Source organism: Nelumbo nucifera, chromosome 6 (genome assembly GCF_055504915.1).
Source record: "Nelumbo nucifera cultivar China Antique chromosome 6, China Antique-T2T, whole genome shotgun sequence".
Taxonomy (NCBI): Eukaryota; Viridiplantae; Streptophyta; class Magnoliopsida; order Proteales; family Nelumbonaceae; genus Nelumbo; species Nelumbo nucifera.
In genome coordinates, this window is record NC_142654.1 from 30,251,443 (window position 1) to 30,264,408 (window position 12,966).

Sequence of the window (12,966 nt, forward strand, 5' to 3'; positions counted from 1 at the left end):
ATTATTTTTTAAATAAAAAAGGGAAAAAGTGTCTTTGTATGACGTTCAGGATGATCCGTCGTGGTGGATCCAACGGTATGCGGATCATCTAATGATCTCATCTTTCTTTTGGACGTACGTGTGACGTGTATCAGCAGTTGCGACTTACGAGGAATTCACATCTATCACCACTCACCACTGAATGTACGCAAAATGCATACCTAAGCGTTGATTGAGAGCATCTTCCGTACTGTTATTGGGCACGATTGGAATATCCTACGGAACGTTTTGTGAGCGCATTCATTGGGGGCAGATTTAAACTCACTGGGAGTTCTACGAGTGTGAAAGTTCTTTCTAGGGGTGAGCAAAAAACCGAAAATAGAACCGACGGAAAAAACTGATCAAAATCGAACTGAAAAAATGGTTAATTGAATCGGTCAGTTCAATTTAGGTTTGGTGTTTTAAAAAACTGAAGGTAGTTCGGTTTTGGTTAATTAATATAGAAAATCGGCGGTTAATTGAACTGACGGGTATATATATATTTTTATATATTTTATATATTTATGTATATCATATATATTATATATAAATTAAAAAATATGCATTATATATAAATATATACATTTATAATATATGATATATTATTTATTATTTAAAATATAATTTTTTATTATATATTTATATTTTTTTATAATATATATTGTAAAAATTAAAAAACCAAAAAATCGACGAACCGAACTGACGGTTAATCGATTGGTTTCGATTTGGTTTTGGTTACCAATTTTCCAAAAATCGGTAGTACTAGTTTGGTTACAAAAAAAGGCCCACGGTGAAAGAAGTGATGAAAGCAGGAGAACTATGATTTTTGCAGTTTCGTCAACTTGGTCCATAGGACATGTCATTTCAAATAATTCCGTTTTAGAATTTACAAAGCCCACCCTCACTATTGTGTTTTTTTTTTTGGAAAATTATTCTTTTTCCGCTTTGTTGTTTGATTGTCTTAATAGAAAATTAGAGAATGACTCTATAAGCATGGGCTAGTATTCTAATAATCTTTTATTTATATAGTCACATAAATTTTGTTTGACACCCATTTTTTATTTAAAATCAAGTTTTAACACTTTATATATATTTTTTTATTTAAAGTCAAGTTTTAACACCTTATCTATGTGGTATCATTTGAAATGAATTTTTGTTCTTTTAGTGGAGTCAACTAGCATTAACATTTTTTTAGAGTGAAGGTAACTATCATTAAGTTTTATATATCGATAATGACTTCTTGATGATTGTTTAAAATATGGTTTTTTTCTCTATGGTTATATAAGAGATACCTAATGGAGCTTTAAGGTAGCCTATAAATAGGCAACAATTGGTTTTTTATTCTACTTTATTTGCACCTGTCTTTTTGACATGTGTTGAACAACCCCATACTTTAAAGTGTCTGACACTTTGTATCTTACCAGTCCAATGCTTATATAGATCTTATGAACTAATTTAGTCGAAACCCGATTTAGTATGTATATTGCATTCTCTAATGTGTGTCCCCAAAATGATATAGGGTGGACGAGGAGTGATCAAACCATATCCAATAAAGTTTGATTCTCTTTAATACACCATTTAATTGTGGTGTAGCAAGAGGAGGCAGATGTGATATAAATCACATTGACCTTTAGGTAGTCCCCAAATTCGATAGAAAAACATTCACCTCCCCAATTTGATCAAAGGGCTTTAATTTGTCTCCACACTTGTTTCTAAACTTCATATCTAATTTTTTTTACTTTTCAAAATATTCAAATTTATATTTCATTAGGTACACTCACCCATACAAAGATTAGTCATTAATAAAACTTATAAAATACTAATGTGGATTGTGGGTCATTACATTTGATGGACCACATACATTTGTATGTATAACTCAAGTATGCTTATACTTCTTTCAAGTTTACTTGCAAATGGCTTTTTAATCATACTATTGAAATTTGAGCAAGCCTTCTTCTTGTTGTTAAGAAAGCCTTATATGGATCTTGTGAATTGTACTTCTTTCAAGTTTACTTGAGCAAGCCTTGTTCTTGTTTAAATTTGAGAATTGGGAAGGAGCAAGAGACTAAGAGTAAATGAGATGAGGGTATGGGAGAGCATAAGAATTGGAATTAATTTAATTAATCAAAATACCCTTAAAACTATGTGTTTTATAATTGTTGGGAGGGGTATTTTGGCCTTTCAAAAAGTTAATTATCACTTTACTAAAATGCCGCCCAAGCTAGTTGTTATATAGTTGTTAGGAGCATTATTGTCATCTTCCTTCCCCATAGCCAAAATACACAAACATCACCCCAAACTAGTTGTTTATAAGTATTGGGGGGTATTCATGTGACTCCCCCCCCCCCCCACCCCCAAAAAAAAGCAAAAAATAGTTGTCAGGGGTCCTTAATGACTATATCCTTAGCGGGTTGGAGCAACTCGTAGTGGGTTGTGTCATGCCAGTAGGTCATGTCATGTTAGCTTGCGAGCCTCGAAACCCAAACTCAACATGACCCAAGAGTATGGACCGACTTGTAGGTGCTACAACCCACTTACAGCTCAAGAGGTGAACTAATTCTCTTTTTGTATAGAAGTCTAAAAAAATCATTTCTCCTTGTCATGGAATGTTAGGTTTTTCTCTATTTTTGCCACATTTGCCTAGCTGCACACATGGAACATCGGTTGTGTTGTGGTCATCGATATTCTCAACATGCAGTAGGATGAGCGTTGCCAACAATGTTTTGTGGTAAGTATATTCAAATTCCTTAATATGCGAATTGGAATTGCTTTTTAACCTAGCTATTGATCTCATGTTAAGCACATTTTTTGGCTTTATAGGACTATAGCGGATGGTATTCCATTCCTTAAACCCTTAACCCCCAAACCTTAGTGGCAATGATATTTGAAGCTCAATAACTAAAAAAGAGAAGAAAAATTATTATTTTTTACTGTTTTACATGTAAAGACTATAAATATAGAAAAACTATGGTGAACCACTATTACTTCATTTTTCCCTTATAGATATTTAAAAAGAAGCCCATGCATCATAGGTTACTGCTAGTATATAATAGAAAGAGGAAATATAGGAGGTGAGGAGTCCTCTCACCACAAAGCTCACATGTATCTCCTCCCCTTTTTCCTTTCTCATAAATGTCCATATTTAATTTTAAATTAAGTCATAAATCATTAAAAATATAATAAATCAAAATTAAACCTCACATGGGTCTTCATTGTCTCTCATAAAATCCATATTTACTATCTAATAAGATCATTGTTAAATCTCTCTCTCTCTCTCTCTCACACACACACACACACACACACCTTAATAGTCGATGTTTGTAACATCTCCTCTCCCTATTAAATCCCTCTTTTCCTCTTAAATCTATTCATCCCTCTTGGCTCTCTGTAATAAAGTAGGGGTGTAAATTAGATGGATTGGGTTAGGTTAAGGACAAACTCTAAACATGAACCCCATCTTGGACCCAAACTAATGTGAAAAATCCAAATTCTCCCGCCTAGTACATGGGGTGAACCAATCTTTTTCTTATATAAAAGTTTAAAGAAACCATTTCTCCTTTCCATGGGTCATCGAGTTTTTTCTCTCTAATTCTTATTATTTTAGTGTAATTTGTGTCATGGATTGTTTTGGTTCAATAATAAAATACAATAAGAAAACACTTTAGCTTGGTTATTGATCTCAAGCTAAGCACATTTTTGGCTTTATAGGGCTATAGAACCGGGGGGTAGTGCTTCCCCTAAGCCCTTAATCCCCAACCCTAGTGGAAGTGGGATTTTATCCCAAGTCTATGCTACAACTAGCCAAAAAAGGAATAAATTTGAAGCTCAATAACTAAAAAATGAAAGAATTTTTTTTCTACTATTTGTATGTAAAGAACTATAAATATATAAAAACTTTGGTGAATCACTAATACTTCATTTTCCCTTTAAAATATATTTTTTGAACAACAACTCACAGGAAACTCTTATCATTTCTTAAACATGTGGTTATTTATTTTTAAAATAAATGATTAAAAACATAAAAAGTCAAAATAAAACCCTATTGAGTCTCAATTATTTTTTATAAGGTTGATTATTATTCTCTTCAATAAGATCATTCTTAACACACACACACACGCTCCAAAGGCACATACACACAAATACAATTCTCAACCCCTTTGCTCTCAACAAATTAGATGAGTTGGGTCAAGTCAAGGGCCAATCTATGACCAAGTATACATATAAACTTTATCCTAAACCCAAATTGATTCCAAAAACCTAAATTTTGCTCAGTTCTAAATATGGACTTTAGCCTAAGCCAAAATTGCCAACAAAAACCTAAAATTGCCAACGAAAATCATAAGTTCATGGAAACTTAACAATGTAGGCATTAGTGGGGTAGTCTAGAATAAATTTATGATCATGACGCCAAACTATAGCGGTCATGTCTTCCTAACCACCTTGGTTGATCGGTGTTCAATGAACATCGAAAAGATCAACTATTGAATCTAATCCTAGATTGGGAGGACGTTTTCTCGATGAGTGGCAACAGGTTCTACAATGCTTGGTAATAACGGTTTGGATGAATCACAAAGAATATCTTTGGAAGCCATGAAATGGACATGGGGCGTGAGACAGTACAAAGAAAGGTGAGAGACTAAAGAAAACAAACAACAAAAGAGATTTAAAAATAAGATAAATGGCAACTACAAGAAAGAGAAACCTGTTCTCATATCAACATAAAACCCTCTCCTGCATTATAATTTGGATTAGAAAAGGCCCCACATTATAACTTGGACTAGAAAAGGCATGGAGTGTACATCATGTGTGTGTATTTTTGCTGACATAGCATAGTTTGACCCATTTGACCGAATGGTTGAACCAATGACCAAGGGCAGAGCTAGGATTTTATATTTAGGGAGGCCAAAATCTAAGAAGAATTTAAATGACTATTATGGGTATTTTAAAGGCATGGGGGTATGCCTTTCCTCTGCAACCCCTAGCTCTACCCCTGCTAGTGATTTGTGACTCGAGGCAAAAACGGTTCATATACATACATACATACATATATATATGCTAACATGACATGATGGTTGGGCTAATAACCTGTGACCTAAAGGCAAAAACAGACTGGCCTTCGGCTCAATTTTAAAATGTGGGGGATTGACTGATGGGTAAGGGTGAGCAAGAACAACCGAAAAACCAAATCGATCAAAAATTATGTTAACCAAACCAATCGGTTCGGTTTCGGTTAACCAAAATAGAGAATTGGCGGTTAACCAAACCGACTCTATACATATATTTGTATAGATTTTATGTATATTATATATTTTTTATATTTTCTATACATCATAAATTAATAAATACGTATTATATATAAATATATATTATAATATATAATATATTATTTATTATTTAAAATATAATTATATATATATTTCTAGTGTTTTATTATATATTTATATATAATTTTATAATATATATTGTAAATAATAAAAAAGCGATGAACTGACGAACCGAACCGATCAACCAGTTAATTGATCGGCTTTGGCTCAATTTTGGTTATCAGTAACCCTGGTTCGGTTTCAAAAAATAAGCCCATGGATCGGTTAACTGAACTGTGAGCACCTTACCGATGGGTCAAAATGGAGAATGCTAACATTTTTTAGTAAAATTCTAGATCCGTACCCTGTACTTTAGAGGTAGTGTCAAGTTAGTATCCAAACTTCAAACCGTGTCACTATAGTACCTAAACTTCCAAAAAAATGTCAAGTTGGTCCAAAATCGTAAACAAATATTATCATATAAAAGGACAAAAAATGTCATTCACATATTATATAATTTTCTTATGATTCGTACAAGATCTCTAATCACTTTCTCAAATTTCAATGACTTTGTAGTAGTCTATAGGACTTTCTCCTTCATGTCCTACATCACTTATTTAAAATCCTTCGAACCTTCTTCACAATTCACATACAACTACGTCAAGGCGCTTAAACAAAAATGGAAATATCGTGAAAACCATAAATGGTTTTTCATTGGTGTCAATGCCCAATTTTTTCTTGATCCCTTCACCCTACTTCTTTATACCCTCCTTTTAGACCAAAAAACTTGGAATCACAACCATATCAAATTAAGACTTTACAAAGCCAAAATTCTCTCTTTTGACACAATCCATAGGATAAATGAAAACCTCAAGATCAACATCGGCATCTAATCAAATATAACTTATAGACCTAGGAAACTATAAATTAGTCACACATCCATCGTTCATCATGCCAACTTCCTTTCTGACAGTCTTGATCTCACACATCCATCGCCTAAAGATCACTAAGATACAATCAACAAGCGAATTCTACTACAAGTCTACAACGATCAACCTCAAAAGCACCAAGATCCCATCCTGACGACCCTACACAACTAAAATTAGAAAAACCTGGATTAACCATATTTTTAGACCAGAACCATCCACTTGACTTCTCACCTTAATCCGTACCTACCCACTAAATTTTAGCTCAAAGTTCCCTAGTTTGACCCACCATCAAGTCAAATCTTAATTTTAGCAAATCTCACTGATTAAAGCTTATCACCTATCATCCCAACTTCATTTGACTAATCAAACCTTACCATTGTGTTTGGAAACCAAAAAACCCCAGCATGCTGAATTTCTTAATTTCATGATCAAACTCCTCCATTAGACCATTAAGAAAGTGAAATTCCACTTCAGGCCTTTACATTAATTGATAAACCTAAATCTATCACTTCCATTAGATTCAAGACGTTCAAGAGTGCCTACCAACCAAATTTCATCCCAAAATTCCCCCATTTAATATTTCATCAAGCAAATGTTCTATTTCAACAAATCTTATTGATTCGTACTTGTCAGTCATAGATCTCCATCATCTCGGCCCTATTTGGCCAATCAAACCTCACTACTGTGTTCAAAGACCCAAAAAACCTCAATACGTCAGAAGTGTGATGGTTGATGTCAGTCCCATTCTTGACCTGTTCAAACACTTAGACTAGTGCAATTAAACCTAATAGACCTAAAAACCCCAAAACCCAAAGGTACCCCACTTAAAACTAAGAAAAAGACAACTTTTAAAAGTTCATCAAATTTATATTTTCTACCACTGACAACCCCAAATATGAGACTACTATGACAGACATGCCCCAAGCTACCATTGGATGCACAAAACCCATTAAAACCACCCTCAAATTGAAAAAGACCTTTCACCAAAGAAGAAAGCTTGATTGGACACAATTTCCTTTCAAAAATCTTTACTCATTTTTGTAAAAAACTTGTCTTCAAGTCTAGGCTCTCTGATTGGATGAATTTCGGAACTCTTCCCCTCTTCTTCTCTATAAATATAGACCCAATTCGAGCTGGAGGGGAGAAGCTAGAGGGGGGAGAACTTTGGGGAAAATTTTAGAAAGATAAGAGAGATCTAAAAGGGGAGGAGAGGCCTGAAAGAGCATTTCCTAATCTCTGAGATGCCTTCAGTCACATAAAATCCCAAAGCATTCAGAGCATAAACTTCAAATTCGTCCCTCTGTTTTCATTTGCAAGATTTGAAACAAAAAAGTGCACCATTCATCCTAGTATCTCATTTGAGCTTCTTTGAACTTATTCCGATTGCTGGAAAACTCCCATCAAGATCGTACATGAGAGGCAAACTTCTCATTTTAACATTTAAACCTGAATTTGTAGTCTCTATTTCAGTTTGGTTCTAGCTTTGTTTGAAGTCCCAAAACCATGAGAAACTTGCATTCATAGTTTCTTCTAGATTGAGAAAAAGAGGTAGAGAGGCGAGGGTCTTAGGGAAATCAGTACCTAAGACCCTATAACCAAGGTTTAAAGTATTGATATGATACGCCCCGTATTGGGCGTATATCGTATCGTATCTTTTGAAAAAGATATGGAACCCTACCTTTTTTTAATAAAAAAACCTATTTTTAGCTTCCTAGAAACCAAAATTTGAAAAAAAAAAAAAAAGGCATTAACACTATTTATAAGTGCCGATACATGCCTATAACATCACCTCAAATCAATCCTAAGTGAAGTTGGGTGTATTTTCGTCTGATTGAGCAACTATTTTCAGTGTCATTTTATTAAAAATTAAGCATGAACAACTCTCGTATTGGACTGCTACAACAGTTTGGAGAGAGGGTGCTTAACACCTTCCCTCTCCCAATCATTAGGATCCAAAATCTCCTAGTTAGATGCCATTCCTGACGAAGAACGAAATCACTATCAAAGCAAGTAATCGATTTTTGAATATAAAAATGATGGCCCATTTCCTCTAAAAAAATGGGTGATGACTCAATTTTGTTGAGTTAATCATGAACTTTTCGGAGCCCACAACCAGATATCAGAATATAGCCAAAGAATGACGATGATAACGCTATAATTTGACTTGCCGCTGTAACAAGTGAACAACGGTCGAAGTTCCCATAAGGCTGTTAACAAACTTGTTGATCACTCGACGGGAAATAGACAAGGAAAACAAAGCCTAAATCATTGTGATCCAATGAATTAAATTAAAAAAAACTGTTTAGCAAATGTATGAAATTCAGCTTCCTAACGACCAAAAAACGAGAAAAGTCTGCGCTTCTTTGGCTCCTCTCCAACCATCACCGTCTTCTTGCTATCCTTCTCAACAAGCCTCTATGTTGTTAGTTCAAATGCCATTCCTGCTAACGTTGGCAGATTTCTGTACCACTTATAAAAATAAGATGGTAACAACTTTTAGGCAAAAAGACTAATTTTATTTTCCCTTTTTACCCTCTACAATTTTTGTTTTTCCGATATTTAATTTAATTATCATGATTTATGAGGCTGTCCATCAAACTTTTATACCATCTGTACCATTTATAAAAATGAGATGGTAACAACTTTTATTAAAAAAGACTGATTTTATTTTCCCTTTTTACCCTCTACAATTTTTGTTTTTTCCAATATTTAATTTAACTATCATGATTTATGAGGCTGTCCATCAAACTTTTTCTAACGATAAAAAATAAGAATGTAAACTGTTAATATGGTTGTATCTTAATTTTACTTTCCATCTTTACCCTCAACAATTTTTGTTTTCCAAAATTCTTTTTTGATCGCTTAAGTATTTGATCTTATCATAAATGGCCACATACCCTCTCCGATGGTGACCTTGTTGCTATCTACTATTTTCATTTAACTCATTGCAACCACCCATAAATTCTCATCAATTACAAACAAGACACGTAAGGACTGCTAAATGGTGGTCGGAGATCCCATAACCAAAAATTTGTCATTATTTATGTTTTTGCTGAAATCATATATCAATCAATTATTGTATAAATTCACCCTGATATTTAGAATAAAAAGTAAAACTCATGAACCTCACTTAGGATTAACAAATTGCATGTGAAATCATCTTGATGGAGGAAGATTTGACCCGACCCCTTGGTTGTGCGACTCGTGGAAGAACGCCAGGTCGACACGGCGACGTGGCATGGCCATATCCAAGGCCTCAACTCCCGAGCTCTCGAGCTCCCCAAGAAGAAGCCCAAGCTCCCGAGCTCACCAAGAAGAGGCTCGAACTCCCAAGCTCCCCGAAAAGAGGCCCGAACTCCCCAAAAGGGACTCGTGCTTCCTAGGAGGAGAAACCCGAGCTCTCCCTAAAGGATCCCGAGGCTAATAGCGAAGCCCGAGGGGCAAGGTCTGGACTAGCCCATCTCGTGTCAGTTCGGACCATATGCTAGCACTTCGGGAAAGAAGGATACTCATCCGAACTCAAGGCTTCACCTCGTGCACCACTCCGACACCTCGGCTCCAGGTCGTGCAACTGTGAAACCATGTCTGACAGATCTGTACTCTGAAGTAGCGCACCTGACTAGTCTGGGTCTGACAGATGGCAATCACGCCGTAACGGCCACCTGCCACCGCCATCTCAGTTGTGGCAGAGACGGCCCTGACAGAGAGGACAATGGCGGTTATGCCTGCCCCCCACAGAGGCGGTTATACCTGACTTGGCAGAAACTTGGGAGTAAGTGCACCAGGTGGTTATAAAAGACCTTCTTCCCCCAGAGAATGAGGTATGTGATGTTTGTGCTTTCTGGTCTTCAAATCAATTATTTTCCCTTGCCTCCTCGAGAGTATTAACTTGAGCTTCGGAGTATTCATACCGGGTACCTCCCCGGAAAACTCCAATTTCTTCCCTGTTTCAGGCCTCTTCAGCTCCGTCAGAGGCAAGGTCACCGGCAGCTAGGACCGACCGGATTGCGCACCATCATTTGGCATCGTCTGTGGGAAATCACTTCTAAAAGCCTCCCTCTAAGCTTTCACAGTACCTTTTTTCCGAAAACCCAGCATCCATGGCTTCTTCAAGCAACGCCGGACGCAGCATGGAGATGGACAACACCAGGGAACAACCCCAGGTCCCTGTGGTCTGCATTGGACAGTTCACCATTCCCCTTTTGGTGGATGGGGTTCCTAGCCTGAACATGCAACGAGCAGTGGCGCCTGTGAGTGTTCCCCTTCCCCCTTCTGTTGAGACAATCTTTGCTGAACCAACTATTGTCCCTCTGGCGGCCAGGCAGAACCAGCTTGACGATTTGATGCAGTGCATGCAGGCCTTGCAAGCCCAAGTACAACAGATTCAGCAGAACCAGCTCTACTAGCAGCAAGCGCTACATCACGCCTCCCATTATCATTATCAACAGCAGTTCCCCCAGCTTAGCTTCCCCCCCGACACCCGGTCCCGAGACAAGCTAAGCCTCACCACCAAGGGGAATGCCCTTCTTGCCAAGGAGAGGCTTCCCAGAACCCCCCTAAGAGCTAAGCCTCCTCCCGCGGCAGAAAGGGAAGACCGGCCACCCCGGTCTCGCCGCGAGTGGTCAGGTCGGGAGGACCCCAACTCGCCAGGTCTACATTGCCCCCGGCAATCATAGTCTGAAGCCCCGCTTCTGGAGAACCGGTTCAAGGTCTTGGCTGCGGACTTTAAGCAAAACCCATCTGTCTGCAGCCATCGCCAGCAACCCGAGCTGCTTCCTGCGCAAATGATCCCTGGTAGTACGGAGGCGAGCAGCACCAATGCGGAACCGACTAAGAAACAAAGACACCGCCGCCGAGCTCACCGAGCTACTACCCACAGCCTGCCCAAGCTCAAAGGCCGGGAAGAGGTAAGCTTGGGTGAAGTTAAAGTTCCTCTCCTCTCAGTCCCCTCCCCCTGTCTCCCGAGCTCCTGGCAGTTCCAATGCCTAAAGACTTCAAACTCCCCCCTCTCGATAAGTATGACGGGTCGTTCGATCCAAATGATCACGTGGATGCCTTCCAGTCGCAGATGCACCTAGCAAGGGCCAGTGAGTCTTGCATGTGCACGGCCTTCTCCACCACCTTCAGAGGAGTAGCCCACACATGGTACCGGAACCTCGCACCCGGCTCAATAAGAAGTTGGGCGCAGTTCGCACAAGCCTTCACGTCCCATTTCATCACGAGCAAGCGGTGTCCGCGGACTGAGGAAAGCCTCCTCGGAATAGTTCAGAGAGAGAGATATTTCATCCGAAGCTACATCAAATGGTTTAATGACGCGTGCATGCAGATACCGCGCCTAGACCCTGCGGTGCGACTTGCCACGGCCAAGAAGGGTGTGACCCATAAAGATTTCAAGTGGCACATGGTTGTTAACCAGCCGGAAACCATTACTGCCTTCCTCAAGCTCGCGGACAAGTTCATATCCACGGAAGAGGAAGTCAATCAGAAGGGCGAGGGCGCGCCCGAAAAAAGAAAGAGAAAAGAAGCCTCCATCCAAGGGGACAGCCGAAAGAAGGACTCAACTTGGGGTGCAAAGCCAACTCAGCTGTTTCGAGCTCCTACGGTCGAGCGAGCTGATTACACCCCGCTGAATGCGAAGCGGGCCGAGATCCTAATGGCGATCAAGGACGCCCCGTACGTGAAGTGGCCACCTCTTTTGAGGGGCAATCCCAATGAAAGGAATAAGAATCTGTATTGTAGTTTTCACAGAGATCACGGTCATAGTACTAAGAATTGTAAGAACCTCTGCGACAAGATAGAAGAGCTCATCCGTCACGGATATTTAAGGAACTTTGTACAAAATAATAATAATAATAATAATAATAAGGCAGGTCGATAAGGGGAGCATGGTAAGGATGCTCCCGAGTCCAGTAGCAGGCCGGCCAAGCAGTCGCAGAGGCAGCCTCCTGAAGAGAGGCCAGTTCGGGGCACCATCCATGTGATAGTGAGAGGTTCGGTCGTTGCAGGTTGTACTTCAGCAGCAGCCCGGGCGTCGGTTCGCGAGGCTGCCCGAGAAGAACAGAATCCTCCGAAGAGGCCGAAGACAGAAGAACCCATTTTCTTCATGGAGGACGATGCGTGAGGGGTCCACTACCCCCACGATGACGCGCTTGTAATCAAGCTAAGGATCAATGACTTCGAGGTCAGGCGCGTACTGGTTGACTCCGGCAGCTCGGCGGATATTCTCTTCAAATCTGCGTTCGACCAGCTTCAGTTGTAGGGTGACAACTTGAGGCCCGCGAACACTCCTTTGGTGGGCTTCAACGGAGAAGAAGTCAGGCCCCTTGGGAAAGTGATGGTACCTGTGGAAGTCGGCACATGGCCCTGCGCAGTCAGACTTAACCACAACTTCCTGGTAGTCGTGACCCCCTCCCCATACAATGCCATAATAGAACGACCAATCACCTATGTCCTACGGGCGGTGGTCTCCACTTATTATTTGGCAATGAAGTTCCCTACAGACTTTGGAGTGGGGGTAGCGCGGGGCAACCAGCTCGAGTTCCGCAAGTGCTATGTTGCTGCCCTGAAGGGAAAGACCAAGGTGGCCGACGACCTTGAACTGGAGCGGCCTACAGAGCAAGGCGAAGAATGAGCTACTCCCACGGAAGAAATAGTCGCTGTCCCGACTTCAGCAACAGACCCAGCCTGGACGCTATAGATCGGTGCTTCCGTCCAGG